Below are 14,722 nucleotides of genomic sequence, written 5' to 3'. Positions count from 1 at the left end.
CAGCTCCCACTCACGTCTCTGGAAGGGTTTCTGTTGATTGGAGCTGGCTCAACTGTATCTGCCAGACTGCTTCTGCAGTCAACATCAATTTCCAAAATATCCAGCTTCCGTGCATCACATTGAAATGTCTGAAGGTCTACTGTCCTTCGGCAGGGTTGGACTATTGAAACCAATGGAACTTGTGATTGCAAATGACACAGACACTGTTGAAAATGTCATCACTGGAGACATCAGACCTTGCCTCCTTGTTCAGGCATGCCTGCATACACAGTCATTTTCTTAATGGATTTCAGATACACCTTGGATTTGGGAATTACTGCTGTATTTTGAAACAGCAATACTTTCTGTCACTAACAAAAAGATTGCAATAAAAATTCACTTTGCACTTGCAATGCTTAAATGTTTCAGTCTGTGCTTTACATTGTGTGTAAACACTTCTGCTGAAATCACTAAGAATATCTGTTTGAGTGGCATTATGGATTTACTTAGAGTCCTGATTCTGTGAATGTATTTAGTTTTGTTCCTAAGAGAAGGACCCCTGATCTCTGCAGGAAGATAATTAATCTCATATATGCTTGCAGGACTAGAATTTTCATCAGTAATAATTTTATTATTTATTTATCTTTTTGCCTGAAATGTCTTTGTAAAATTTAAAGGAAACCAGTTCTGATATTTCTTTAAAAGACAATATTTATCTCTAATCCTATTATATTTTTCTTCAAATATTTGACAGCATAAATTTTCTAATGAGTTTTGCACACTACAGACCTTTAAAAAGTGCCTGAAGTCAGTGGTTTATATGATCATAATTCAAAACACATGCCCTTTCCTTAATGGAATGAGATTAAAGAAGAATTCTTTTGTTTGCATTTGTCAGTTTATTAATACCAGACACTTTGGTACATTTGATTCAGTGAATTTCAGTCACAGGAATCACTTTACTGCTCAGAGTAATCTCTGATTACCTGAGACTCATCTGGTTAATCCTCATTAAGGGGTTGTGACATAGTTTTTAGGCCTGGGGGATTCTTAGCGGATTCTCTGATGCTGTCTTCCTATCTACTCAGCATATCTCACTGATCTTATTCTCCAAATTCAGCTACAGGGAAAGGATGAAGATCCATCCCTGGTTTTCCAGTCCACACAATTCCCTGGGCAGATTGTGCCAAGGACCTTGCAGCCAGGTCCTGGGCTGTGTTGACCAGCCCAGGTGTACTGCAGGCGGAGGAGCTGGGACTGATTTCTGCAGCAAATCTGCACAACTGAACTGTTTCTGATTGCTGCATTTCTGTTTTCTTGCTTTTCTGCAGCAGTTGCTTTCTGTTCCTCATTTGGCTCCTTTATTCTCAGTCATTATTTAGCACTGTTCTGCAGAGAAGCACATTTGCTATCTTTCAGACCAGGTTTTTAGCTGTTCTTGGCCTTTCTGTGTTTGTGTGAATTCCTCCTGCTGACACTGATAATCTCACTGCATCACCATCTGTTGGTTTGTTAATCTTCCATTCCTGACATTCAGCAAAACCTTGAACAATTACACATTGGCTTTTTTCTGAAAGACTGAGTATAAACTTCTAGTTCTCTCTCTAGTGCTTCCTGTTTTTTTCTGAATGCCAATTTTAGATTACTTACTCTCTTAAACGTGACTTAAAGTAATATAATTTTAGAAATACAGTATTACAATTCCTTAGATTACCAGAATGGGAAAAAGGCAAATACTGTGTTGCTTTTCACAATTAACTGGCGCACTCTGATCTCCTAGTGGACTGGAAACAGGTCAGGCAATTGTGTTTGCTGTGGCTTGCATACAAGCGGTGCCTGTTTTTCTGCCAAGATATGCAAAACTGAAATATTTTTCAAAATCTTTTGTGGCTTCCAATGCTCCTTTTCTGGGAAGGGTTCTGAGCTAGTAAGAGAGTTGGTTCGAGAAGGAGGAAGGGCAAATTTAAACTCCTTCCCCGTCTGATTCACATCTGGGCTGAAACCTCTCTCCTAAGCCAATCTGGCCTTCCCCTCACGGCCCACCAGTGCTTCAGCACAAAACCATTCAGGTAGACATTTTGCACCCCAGTATTTTCTGAACACATTCTGTAGTGTTATGAGTTTTTGAGATTATGCAGATATGCTTTGAAACTTCAGTGACTGCTGAGGAATAAAATTCTAGTATTTTCTTCTGCTGTGTTTCACTGTTTCCTCTTCTTGGTGCACTGCAAAAGTATTCTGCAAACCACAAAATGAAAACCTATATAATTCAGGCAAAGTCAGCCTATAACAAGTTTTAATGTTTTATCTTTTCTCTCTTCACCCCTCCCCACCCAGAGATAAGCCCACATTTGAACCACAACTACCTCTGCAGTACCAGCTGTACTGCAGCATAACACAGTTTCCTCTTGTAAAACACTGTTGCTTCTCAACATCTCAAGGGGGAGTCAGCCCTACAAACACTGCCCAAACCCCATCTCTCAGTTGCAAAGGAACCTTGCACAGGACAGGACCAGTGGTTCTGTGGAAACTTCCATGGAAATTTATCCAGCATGTGTGTAAAATGCAAAATATTGCATAAAATTTGGATAGAGGTGTGAGGGGCTGAAACAAAATTCATACTCGCTAGTTTCACCTTGTCTGTGGTGGGGTGATAGAGTGCAAAGGACTCTGAAAGCAGCCATGTGACACCTCTGGGTTCACTAGACTTCTAGCTGCTTGGGCTCTCATATGATTCCCTAAAAATAGTACCTTATGCTTCCCATCGTTGATGTCCAGCTATTTTAATTAGCCTGTGGTCTCCAGCTTTCTCTTTGTAATTTGTAAATAGGAAATTTTTACGCTAGGCCAGTAACTTCACATTTCTCCAACTTCTTTTCTTAAATCAGATTATAGCTACGTTTATAAAATACCTAACGCATTTGTTCTAATATTTCTAAATGTCACTGGCTTCTACATAATGTTTTTAAACAGAAGTAATTTTTAGATCACTTGGACTATTTACAGGAATTTTTTCCCTCATCTGACCTGTCACAAGTGTGCTCATTTCTTAACCTTTAATTGAAAGACTGATTTACTGCATATCCTAGGACAGCATGAACCTCTCATGCAAATTGCAAAATGCTGTCAGTTTCTGCTGATTTCACTCACAGTTCCTGATGGAAAGGGGAAGATTTCCCAAGGTAAATCAGTGCCCAGAGGGCAGATAGGTACCTAATGTGGGTTTTAGCTGTTTAGATAGTGCAATCCCTTTGAAAAATTGTCGTGGGTAGAATAGTGCTTTGCAGGATTGAACCTTTACTTGCAGAATAATTTAACCATCTTCTGGTGTTTAGCATTTCCTGTAGTAAGTTTCTTTTCTGCCACACCTGCCTTCTGCTCTTGGCAGAGTGTTTAATAGTGAAACAGTTATACAAAAGCATGTTTTTGGGATCATATATTTCGCAGATATGATCAATGTATGTGAGGCAGCAGTCTTACTGGCAAAAGCAAGACTTTGCTTCTGACTGAAGAGTCAGTTTCATTTGGGGGAAATAAGTAGGATGTGGTTGTGACTGACATCCTTGCCAAAACTGTCACCGAGGCTGTGTCTCTAGAGTCCTTCTAGCCTATGGTTTGTCTCTGAAAGCCATAAGAGGGCTGAGCCCCTGTCTGGTGCCATGGCCAGGCATCTACCAGAGTTTTAGGATGAGTGTTCAGGGCTGGAATCCAGACGAATTGTCCCTGAGTCAGCGGAACTTCAGTGGTATTGATGGGGCAGCAGCAGGGAGAACAGATCAGGCTGTAGAAATTATTTTAAAAATTAATTTAAGGTCATATTCACAGAGGGACAAAAAGATGGTGGAACCAATATCTGCCAGTGATAACAAAAGCAGTCAAAGCTGAAATGTAGCCAAGTTTGTTGGTTTCATGAGAAATCTGGTTTCAGAGAAAAATCATAGCATTGTATTTGTTGGAAAATAATCTTTTACTACTTTCTGAGGGCAGGATGAAAATAATTTTGATGTTATAATATATTAAACACCATATTATAAAATTCTGAGAGGTGAAATCAAGGAAATATTTATTTTTGTTTGAACCATACTGAAATTTCTTCCAGAGATTCCTTTGCAGAGGGTTTTTACTTTGCCAGGCTTCATTCAAAGCCACAATAAAGACAAATAGAGAAAGCTCCAAGGGCTTCAAAAATCAGAATTTCCCTCCTTGTCAGAGCTCTAGAAGTCCCTGGAGCTGGGACCGATACACTTCAGCTACTGACAAGGTTTGAGCACTAAGGAGTAGCCCTGGAGAGAAGTGGATGAGTCCTGCACCTGCCTCATTGCACAAATTCTGCATTAGGGGTGGATAAGCAGACCTTCCAGCAAGGTGGAGATGTGGCCCCAAGGAAAGAGGCCACAGGACTGCTATTGGTGCTCAGGTGCTCGGGACCCTTCTGTCCTCACATCTTCTCAGCTGGGTTTGTCAAGACAGAAGTTGGTTCAAACTTGGATGTGTAGGGGGATGGACCCAGAAGAGAGGACTATGATAGAGATCTACTTGTCATTTCCCCTGATACCAGGTGGAGCACAGCCTGTGTTGGCTAACAGGAGGTGCTGAGAAAAAATGCAGCCTTGATCTTGTTCCCCGACTTTGGATGAGAAAATACCTATAGCAATACTGAGACATCTTCCTCCCTTAGGGCCCTCAGGTTTCTGCTGCCTGCTGGAGACAGGGAAGTGGAGTAGGTCTGACCAGAGCTTTCGCACAAAATCCAGCTGCATGAGGAAGCAGCGATGCTTTCACATTTAGTAGAAAATGTGCAGATGCTCAGGCAAGTCCAACGCCTCCTAGAGGAGAATGCAAAACTGGAAACCTCAACTCATTTTCAGGCATTCTCTCTCTTTTAGCAAGGTGTGGAGGAGGAAAAAGTGGAGCATCTCTTCCACAGAAACTGGGAGCATTTCCATTATCAGTGAGGGTGTGCATTCAGATCAGCTTGAGCATGGGAAGAAGGGGTTTGGGTCCATGTTGCTGACGTGCTGCAGGAATGGGATAGGACTGGCAGCCACCCCACCATCCAGACAGGTCTCATGGGGGTGGAGTTCCCTTGCTGGAAAACAATCTGAAGGGTCTTGGGCTGTCCCAAGGAGGCAGGTGGATCAGCATTTGGTTTGCACCGTGACTCCTTGCACAGCACTGTATTGCTGCTGCACTTCTGGGTGCATCCAGAAGCAGACATGCAGGTGCTATAAACATCCCCATAGAAATGCAGGCCTTGCAAGACTTCAGGTGGGGCACAGCAATATCTATCTGCAAGCATGGGGATCAACATGCAGAGCAGATGAAGGTGTTGTCCTGCTGTGGGACATGTTCTAGTCCTTGGTTCACTGCTTTTGTTCAGCTGGTATGACCCTGGGGCTGCTCTGTCCAGCCAACACTCTGCACTCATCTGTCTGGTGACCAGATATCAAGTTATTGCACTACTGTGATATCAGTCAACAAATCATTCAGTCTGTGTCTGTGAAGTAAGAACTGAACCTGCATTGCTCTGCTGGACAAAAAGTGCTGTAAACAAGTGAAATCTCAATACAATCATATTGCTCTCATGGGTTATTAAATAGGCCCCTTGCTCATTAATGCCAAGAGAATTATAAACCATTTACTTTCTACAACCAAAGCAGTTTGATGCTTGCATTTTCCTAGTCTAGAGTGGCATGTTTTCATTTCTGTTTATAATCAGTTCCACTTTTTGGTTTCCATGTACCAGGGACTTTTTGCATGTGATCAGTCCATTGACCCCTCGGGGTCTTCTTACTGCCTCTCTGGGATTTGCAGCTAAGGTAACAAAGGATAAAAACTATCTCTCTCAATAGGGCAGAACTCCATTTGTTTCCCTAGAGAAAGTGTTAAGGGATGGGATACAAGTCAGAAAAGGCTGAAAACTACTGCTCTTGCATAAGGCTCTCATGTCTGTATTCTCAGCTTTGCGGAGCATACAAAGTTTCAAGTATGTGTCTCTGTGAACAATGGAGTTCTTTATACATACATACATTAATTTTCCATTGACATATTTGTTCAAATTGCATACTCTTCATATAAATTTAGAATTTCAGTTCAAACTGCTGTCTACAAAAGTTCAGCATGATCTGTTATTGCTCTACAGTCACTGAAAGGAAGCAGCAGGAATTTTTGCTTTTTAAATTTCCTGGGAGCAGGATAACAACATCTAAGTGCCACTGGGTTGTGTTTGCTGTGTGTTATTCAGTAATTTTCCCCAGAAGTGGTTTTATTTTAATGACAGGCCATCTGATCCCAGAGTCTCATCTGAGCACTGAATTTGCAAATATATGTATTTATTATCATCATATTTGAATAAGAACAATGCCTGTCCCAAGATTTGATTCCTTTCAAAGCTGGAGTCTGGAAAGCATATTCATCATGATGAATAGTGTTAACTCCAGCTGCTTTCATGTGAGAGGCCTGTTTTGGATTTTCCAATCAATCATCCACCCTTCCTGCACTAGTAGTTACAAGTTCCATAGGGGTCTTTCTAGTTGCGATTCAGCCTCTAAGCAGTTCACAAGTTCATGGGCTTACAGAAAGCAGAGCTATACCTGCCTCTCTTCATAGACAGCAGGGATGGGTTTATTTTAAGCACAAGTATTCCAGAAATACATTCCACCCCTCTTTAGAAATGTGTGGGAGAGACAGACACATATATACAGACAGTTTTGCCTACATTAGTGGCAGTGGGTACATAAAAACTACTTTTCTAGTTTTCATCCCAAACTTTTATTTTTTTCGTGTTCTCTTCAGTCCATGGTGCCATGACTCATGATGCACCAGATCTCTGTGCATAAGTGCTTTCATGGGTGCAGGTTGTGGGTAACTGCTGGAAATGTGTAGTTTGGGACCAGAACTCAAAAGAAGTGCCCTGATGTTTGGCAAGACCAGCATGCAGTTTGGGATGCATTAGGAGAAGCACTTGAGCTCCAAAAGCCCAGACCAGGAATTTAGGAGTGGGCTTTGCAAAATCTTCCTGCTGGGATCTAAGGTGAATGATACACCTCTCCCAGGTGGGGAATTCAAAGCTGAAGGTTGCTTTGGAGAAGGCAGGTTGTTGTCTCTCTGAGGACTGGTAAATGTAGGCTGCTCTTGGATGGCAGGGAGGATTAGTTCGTCACAAGCCTCCTGGTGCCTGGAGATTCTCAGGCAGCAGATACCACATGGTTGTTGCCTTGCCCATGCTGTAGCAATGTAATTAGCAGCTCTTTTTAAAATGCAAATGAGCACTGGGCTCACGGAGCCCTGCTCCACCACGGAAGCATGAGTTGGGCTGTAACTGCAGGAGATTCTGCTCTTCATTTGGCTGAAGGCTATGGCTCAAGTCCAGCATGATGCTGAGCCCCAAGAGAGTCCCATGACTTCAGTAAGTAGCTCTGTGCTCTCAACATAGCATAGGATGCAATCCATTGTTTATATCTGCAATACAGAAACTTAGCTTGTTGACTTCATGGCATATTTCCACTATTATTCAACATCCTATTGCAGTTCGCCAAATGAGACCCAGTGCTGGCATGTGCCTCCCAGGAGGGCGGCTGGTCTTGTTTGCTTTGGAAGGACAGTGGAATGGGGTCCTTACTCCAAGAACGCGGGATACATTTGTCCAGCCTTGATGATGAAATGAGCTATTTATGAAAAAGCACTGGTAGGGCAGTAACGTGTTACTCTTATACATACTTCTTATACAGTATTTTTAAGGGTGACCTTAATAAACATTTTGACTCCCACCTGTAGTTACAAAAATGCAATGCTTTAAGGTTTGAATCACTGACAGTATCAAGCCAATCACACAGCATTACTTTCTGTATTAGTTATCTCTGAAGCATTACCAGTGGCGAATCTGAATGTAAAAATAGCTGATGACTGTTTGTTTCATCTGTCTGTTACTTGACACCGCATGGTTATTCCAATACGTATGTTTGCTTCTTCCCCACCATGATCTCCATTTGGTTTCCCCTTGCCAGATAACTATTTAAATACATTTTACTAACTTTGGATTCCTTGCTCACTTCACTTCACCTGGCTGGGCAGGTCTGCGAGGGCTCAAGGTTTAGCTCCTCCACTTTTATTGCTTTATTTATTTTTCAGTGGCTGTTTCTATTAAGATAACCATGTTCAGAAGGAGAGTCTGAAACACATAAATAATGGGAAGTGCTAATAGTAAGCAGGCTGCTGTAAAATGTGTTGGGGCTTTGACTTAGGGGAAGAAAGCGCAGCACTGCACTGTCCCTGATCAGGAAGCTGGAGCACAGAAGGTAAGGGGGAAGAATATGGGTGTTTTTAAAGCAGGGAAATGGTGAAGAATGGTGGTGTCTCAGCATGTGAATGTGTGTGCAGTCAAGGTTCAGTTGTGTAATTGATCAGATAAGAGAAATCAAGCAGCATTTTTTTTTTTTCAGTGATTAGGGCTGGAAAGTCCTTTCATTTTGTCCAGCTTTTTTCTGCTCTGAAAAAAAAGCAGGATTGTCTCTGAAAGTCTGTGTGTGGAAAGAGACATACATATAGTTTTGTATGCAATGATTACTGATTATAACATATAATTATTTGGTAAAGGAGTATGATCTTTTTAAAAGACCACTAAATTGCCATGAAGCTCCATTTAATTGTCCTGATCATTGTGCCATAAGCAACTTTAAGCAGATATACATTGATTTTATTTTCCAGATGATTTCTTGTCTACAGATAAGATACTCATATAAACTTTAGTGATTTGTATAGTGGATTGAAAGCATTTTTATTTCCTTTTTTTTTTTGAACAAATAGAAAGAGAGTAATTTAAATATTTTATAAAGAACAATTAGTATGCTACAGAGCCTGAAAAAGTAAAATTGTTCAAATACCTAGGCAGTGCTAAGAGGCCACTATAAATGACTGTGACTATGACTTGTATCCAATTTTATCAGTGGAAAATTTCTTAAATTGTGTAAACTTTTCTGAGTCCACTTGTTGCATAATTTCTTAATCTGCCATCCCAATGAACTGCATTTTATTAGCCTAGCTGTAGAACAAAGCAGCAAAATAAGAACAGAAATAACTAAAATTGAGCTTGAGAAACCAAACTGCTTATGCTTTTTCAAATTGTCTCTGAACAGGGGAAGGTTTTCCAGCAGCAGGCCAAAGTGTCCAGTTCACAGTGACTTTGTACAGTAACAGCTAGAGGGTTCCTCACTAGTCCTCTGCTATTCCTAGGAGGGAGGCTAGAGAGAAGGAAAAGTGAGAAGAGATAAGAAAGAGAAACAAGCTTTCTGGACAGGATCAAAGTCTGTGGCTTGTTTCCTTCACTTCAAGGAATTGACCATGTAAAAAGCAGATGTCCTCAGTTAAATGCTTCACAGATAAGGTCTATGGAAAATACTAATGAATAAAAGATTCCCAGTATATTGGAGCCCCAAAACAACTACATTTCTCCATCCTTCCACACTTGTCACAAGGAAAGTATTAACATACATATTCACAACTGAGTTACTAAAGCAGTTGTAACAGACACTCACCAGTGAACTTGAAGTCCACAGCCGGGTAGGGATATGCAGGTGTAATTGCATCCCTCCACCACAAACCAAAAGCACATGGAAATTTCACTCTGTAGCCTCTTATTCCTACCTGCTTCTCTGAAACATTCATTTTGTCTGTACTTACATTACTAGACCTGTGCAAAAGGCCCATGAAAATGTAAATCCCTCCAAGACCAGAAAAAAAGCTAGCCAACCCTATGAGCCAGGTTGGGAGAAAATACCACTGATCTGTATCAGTCATTCCTTTCTTTAGTCTAGCTGAGTTTATTCACACAGAAAGTTGCTGGCAGAGGCAAATTCTGCAAGTGGTTTTAGCTGCAGGCTTCACGGTGCTGGCTTGCTTGCAGCTGGGCTGCCAGGTCACACAGAGCTTTGTCTGCTATAAGTGAGTGGGTGAGTCCATTGCTTTTAGAGCTACCGTACATTGCCTGAGGTAGTGTTGCATTTTGGGACCAATGGTCTGTGAGCTGGCTGACAGGTGTGTGGGGAAAGGGACGTTAGTGGGGGCTGCATGTGTGCACTGATAGGGGAACTTTACCCTTGAGAAAAGGTTGTCCCTCTTCAATCAAGCCTGCTTATGTTTTGGGGTGGGTCAGTGACTGCTTATACATGCATACTAAAGGTGTATGTATATATATATTTGCATGTGTGTATTAAGTTTGGTGTTTTGTGACTATGTTTCTGCTTGACAGGGTTTTATGGCTTTCAAGTGTGTATGGTCAGAGAGACTGCCGCCAAGACCCCTGTCCCTTAGCAGCCCCAGAGAAACTGAGGCAGCATTGAAGCCATAAGGGGACAGCCCTTCCCCAGAAGTAAGGTTTCCCTCTCCCTTGGCTTCCCCTGCCAAATGATCCTCTTTGGACAGGCATAGAAAGTAGATATTTAGTTATAGTCCTAGGTTTCTTTATCATCCATCTCCTGTGCTTGAAAATAATGATATACAAGAAGGCATTAGCTACTAACGATTAATCTAAATAATATGGTAACAGTCAGACCAATCTTCTTATGAGCCAAGCAGGTCAAATACTGATGCATCTTTATTTTCAGTCTCTCACATAGCTACATCCCAGTAGTTTCAGGGATGCTTTCCCTGTTACTTACGCACTATGTCTGAGGCTGTTTTGGGAACTGTGATAGGGCTGTGACAATCAGGTACATGAAGGCCACCTAACTCATACTTTCCGCTTGGAAAAGATAGAGGTGAAAATCCCTGAAATTTTTTTTAAAGTATCTGAAAGAGATGCATGTGTTTAACATTTGGCTACACCTTAACATGCAGAGTCAGCAAACAGCAGTATTTGGCAATTTACAGCTACTGCAGATCCTGTCTCAGATGTGCCTCTGTCTATCATCTTTACCTGGATTAGACATAAACTCTCATACCTTAAGGTCAGCTTGTCATGCTTGTCAGCTTCTCTATAGACCCTTGTACAATTCTGCACACTTCTGATGGCTTCTATTCTGTTGAGATGTATTTCAGGTGTGTCCCTGTCCCCACCCTTTGCATGTTTCAAAGCACAGGGCTTCATTGTGCAGAAATTGAAGTAAATCCCCAGACTATCTGGAGTGTTGGTGCAGAAGCAACAACATGCTCATAGGGAACAGAACCCTTCAAGCCACATCCAGGGTTTGTGCTGGGGCAGTGGGGCATCCAGATCATGATGTTCTTATTCACTGAGACTCTTTGTTTTGACTGATCTGCTTTGAAATAGTGACATTAGGACTTAGTCTGTTTCTCCAAAACTAGTGAATTGAATGAAACCAGAGAAGTAGCTAGAATCCTCACTTGGGGTGTGGGGGAGAACTGAAGAAAAGATCTGGGGAAGTGGCTGGTGACAGCACTGGGCTGTGGGTGATGCTGTTGCCTGCCTGCAGGGATCTCCAGAGGGTCTGGGTGGTCTCAAAAAGCACTGTGATGACAGCATTGCTGAGGTTGCTGAGGAGCTGATACAGCCAGAGTCACTGGCCTTTCTTTTAGGGAACAAGTGGGGATTCTACTTAAAAATCTTGTAATTTTTCTTTCTGTCTTTTGCATACATCCTTTACATAATAATCACAAGAAATGCCTTAGCATGTGCATTAGCTGTAAACGAATGAGGAATTGCTTTGGGGACCCACTGTTAAATCATAACAATGAATCAATCTCTGAATAGGAAGAGGGAGTCTACATTTCCCAGGGAAAAAAAAAAAAATCCTGTTGCACAGTGAAGAGGGAACTGGAAGGAGCTTCTGTCTTGCTCAGGACAAGACCACTGTCTGGCTTTTGCTCCTCAAAAGGAGGAAAATAGTATATCCTCCAGAGATAATATCTGGGGGCAAGCATGGGTGGGTTTCCCCTGCTCTGTCAAAGTCCTCCCATAAGTGGATAACTGTCCAATGGCCACCTTCCAGATAGCAGGCAGGAATAAGGCAAGCCGCAGCTTTTGTCCTTCAACTGGCATGGCTCTGTTACAATCACAAATGGTTGAGGAGCAGTTTGTCATCAGAGGAAAGATGTTATGTGAATGGATGGTTGTGTGCTTGAGTCATATGCTCTGGCATGTATATGTGTGTATTTTCCTCCCTGCTACACTGCTTGTTCAAGAATTGAACTCCTTTGACTGCACTTGAAAGCTATAGCAAGGTGTAAGTAAGAAATAGCTCTATTCCTGCAGCCTGAGCCAGAAAATCTTGAAAACCAAAGCCTCTGCCTTCTTTTCCCCTCTCCAGTACCTCTTTGTCTTTGGTAACACGAGACAGGTATTTCAGGATATTGCATGTCCCTAAATCCTATGGAATTCAGTGGGTGAGAAAACCACTTAGAACTTTAAACAATTTTGAACCTAGCACATGTAAATGGCTTGAATTTTTTTCTTTATAGAAAACAGATTCAGCAAAATTCTTGTCCAAAGCCTGGAAATATACAGAATATATAAAGGAAAGGAGCAGGTGACACTACCAGTAAAAGAATACTTGTTTTCTGCAAGCCTGTTATTTCCCGAGACTGTATCCTGTGTGAGTGGGTATGGGTCAGACTCTCCTTGTCAAGAAGCTTAAATGGTCTAAGTGTAAACTTGACAGGGCAGATGATATCGGTGTGCTGGGGCTGATGAGGAGGGCAGTGTAAGTGGGGGATGGTTTCAGATTCCCCAGCCTAGAAAGAGAAGTGAGGAGGGGCTGGTTGCTAGCTGCAGATTTCCTTGTGTAGGTCACAGAGGAGAATACACCTGCTTCCCTCTTGTGTCTACCATACTTGCTGATATCATCACAATTTTCCCATGACAGGGACTGGGACTGTCTAGCATACTCCTTTACAAGGCATCCAAGCCATTACATTTGTTTTCTTGTCCATGTATTTTTCTTCCCTTCCCCTTTTGTCAACTCCCTTCTCTAGCCATTGTGATACTGTGGTACTCTACAACTTTCCCTCTACTGTGCAAAAATCTCCTTTCTCCCACTCAGGAAGTGAAAACTCTGAAGCTTTCATCCTCTAAGCCTTGCCTGAGAATAAATGAAAGGAGATGAATTCTTGTTTCACCAGCTAAAATCCTGGCAGTGCTTAGTGAGGGAGCTGTACCAATGCAATGTCAGTTGTAACCTTGAACTAGTGAGGAAGGCTTGAGTCTTCGTGATCTCAGAGAAATATAGGTATCAAGCACCTGAGGCAGAGCTGAGATCTTTGCCGTAAATCAGTCACCTGGAAATCTGGATGGGTTTCACTATACAGTATAATGCCAAGCTGCAGCTCCAGTTGAAGGGTTTTTTTTTTCAAAGACTCATGGTAAAGTACCATGCCCAGTGAAGGGCAGTGGGAAGGCACATTTTTGCCTTAACTGACAAAGATTAAGTTCTTCTTGTGTGATTCAGAAAACACAGATTTGTTTCCCTGCCCTGCCACACATGCCCTGTTTGATCTTTGGCAAATCAGTTGAAGCTTGGTCTTAGCTGCTGTTCTGTAAATGAGACAGAAATCCTGCTTGCAGTGGAAGAGTTTGTGAGGATAAATAGGCACGAGGTGTTCAAGTACCATATTACTGAGGAGCTGTATAAATATCTCAGTGCATAATGACTGACCTAGTTAGAGACAGTGGCCTTTTCCAGTCAGACATTTAATGCCAAGAAATGCACTGTTTGGGTTCAGTTGCTTAAATGTCACTTGTCTGTGCTGACTTCAGGTTGTGGGAGGAGCACCATCCCTTTGCCTTGTGATTCCTGTAGACTTGTGCTGTTTGTCAAGCGGTGCACCTGCCATTTGCCTGTGTTAGTCATGTGCTCTGTGCCTTTGACTTCCTCCATCATGTCTGCACGTTACTGACTCTTCAAAGGCGGTGGATAGGGCTCAGGTAATGGAAGGAGTGAACAGAAGCTGCAAGAAACCTCAGTCCAGATACAATGCTTTCTGAGAGACATCTCCTTCTTCCAGACTTGACAGGCCTCTTGACAGGATGGGGCATTTGGAGGACATTGGGAAAGGCAGTCCAGAGACCAGCTGGAAATAACTGTTGGGTCTTTGCCATTCAACCAGAAAGGGAAAGGTAGAGAGACTTGTCATGATTCTCCATAGCTGTTGCAAGCAGTCTCTGTTCCTCCATTTTTCTTCACATGAGGTCTTCATCTACCAGTGCTTGAATCTCTGTGGTTTGAGCTGAAGAGGTAGGCGTTCTATCTGGGGCCTGGAAGAGATTCACATCCTTTGGGGAAAGGACACAGGACAGCATACACAACATACCATCATTAGCTAGGTACACTCCCTCCTTGCGTTCATGCTTCCACCAGGTTGCACTGACCTCCCTTGAGCTGTGAGTCTGGTGAGTCCCTGGTTCCAGCTCCCATGGCAACTAGCTTCAGCAGAGCTCATTGGGAGAAAAAGACTTCAGCTGTCTTTTCTTCAGAAAAAAATGGTTTGATTAAACAAATAAATTCACAATCATATTCATTTGAATGATATTTCCCCTAGCAATATAATTGAAATATTTTTTTTGATCATTTGGAATATTTACTTAGGGAAATTTCAAAACAAGATCACACTTTCTGTTGCAATACCATCAGGGTATTATTTCGTGTAGAAAATAAAATTTTCAGCTAATGTTAAATATCATACACCTTCTCTGACTTAAGGACAGTAATAATACACAATTTTATCTATTATGGTATACATTACATGCTACTTCTCATGGCCTATAGTGAAATAATCTGAAATGAAAATATTT

At 41.9% G+C, this 14,722-nt stretch overlaps 1 protein-coding gene across 1 annotated transcript in view; it reads left to right on the top strand.

The window, feature by feature from the left end:
- CUNH10orf71 (chromosome unknown C10orf71 homolog) overlaps window positions 1-14,722 on the top strand; it is a 96,504-nt gene that overhangs the window by 69,625 nt on the left and 12,157 nt on the right. The gene's annotated exons all lie outside the window — the stretch shown is intronic.

The sequence above is a fragment of the Tyto alba genome, unplaced genomic scaffold, assembly GCF_018691265.1.
Source record: "Tyto alba isolate M040663 unplaced genomic scaffold, T.alba_DEE_v4.0 Super-Scaffold_1, whole genome shotgun sequence".
NCBI classification, from domain to species: Eukaryota; Metazoa; Chordata; class Aves; order Strigiformes; family Tytonidae; genus Tyto; species Tyto alba.
The sequence above is the reverse complement of the archived record's forward strand: the minus strand, read 5'-3'. Positions and strand labels throughout refer to the sequence as shown.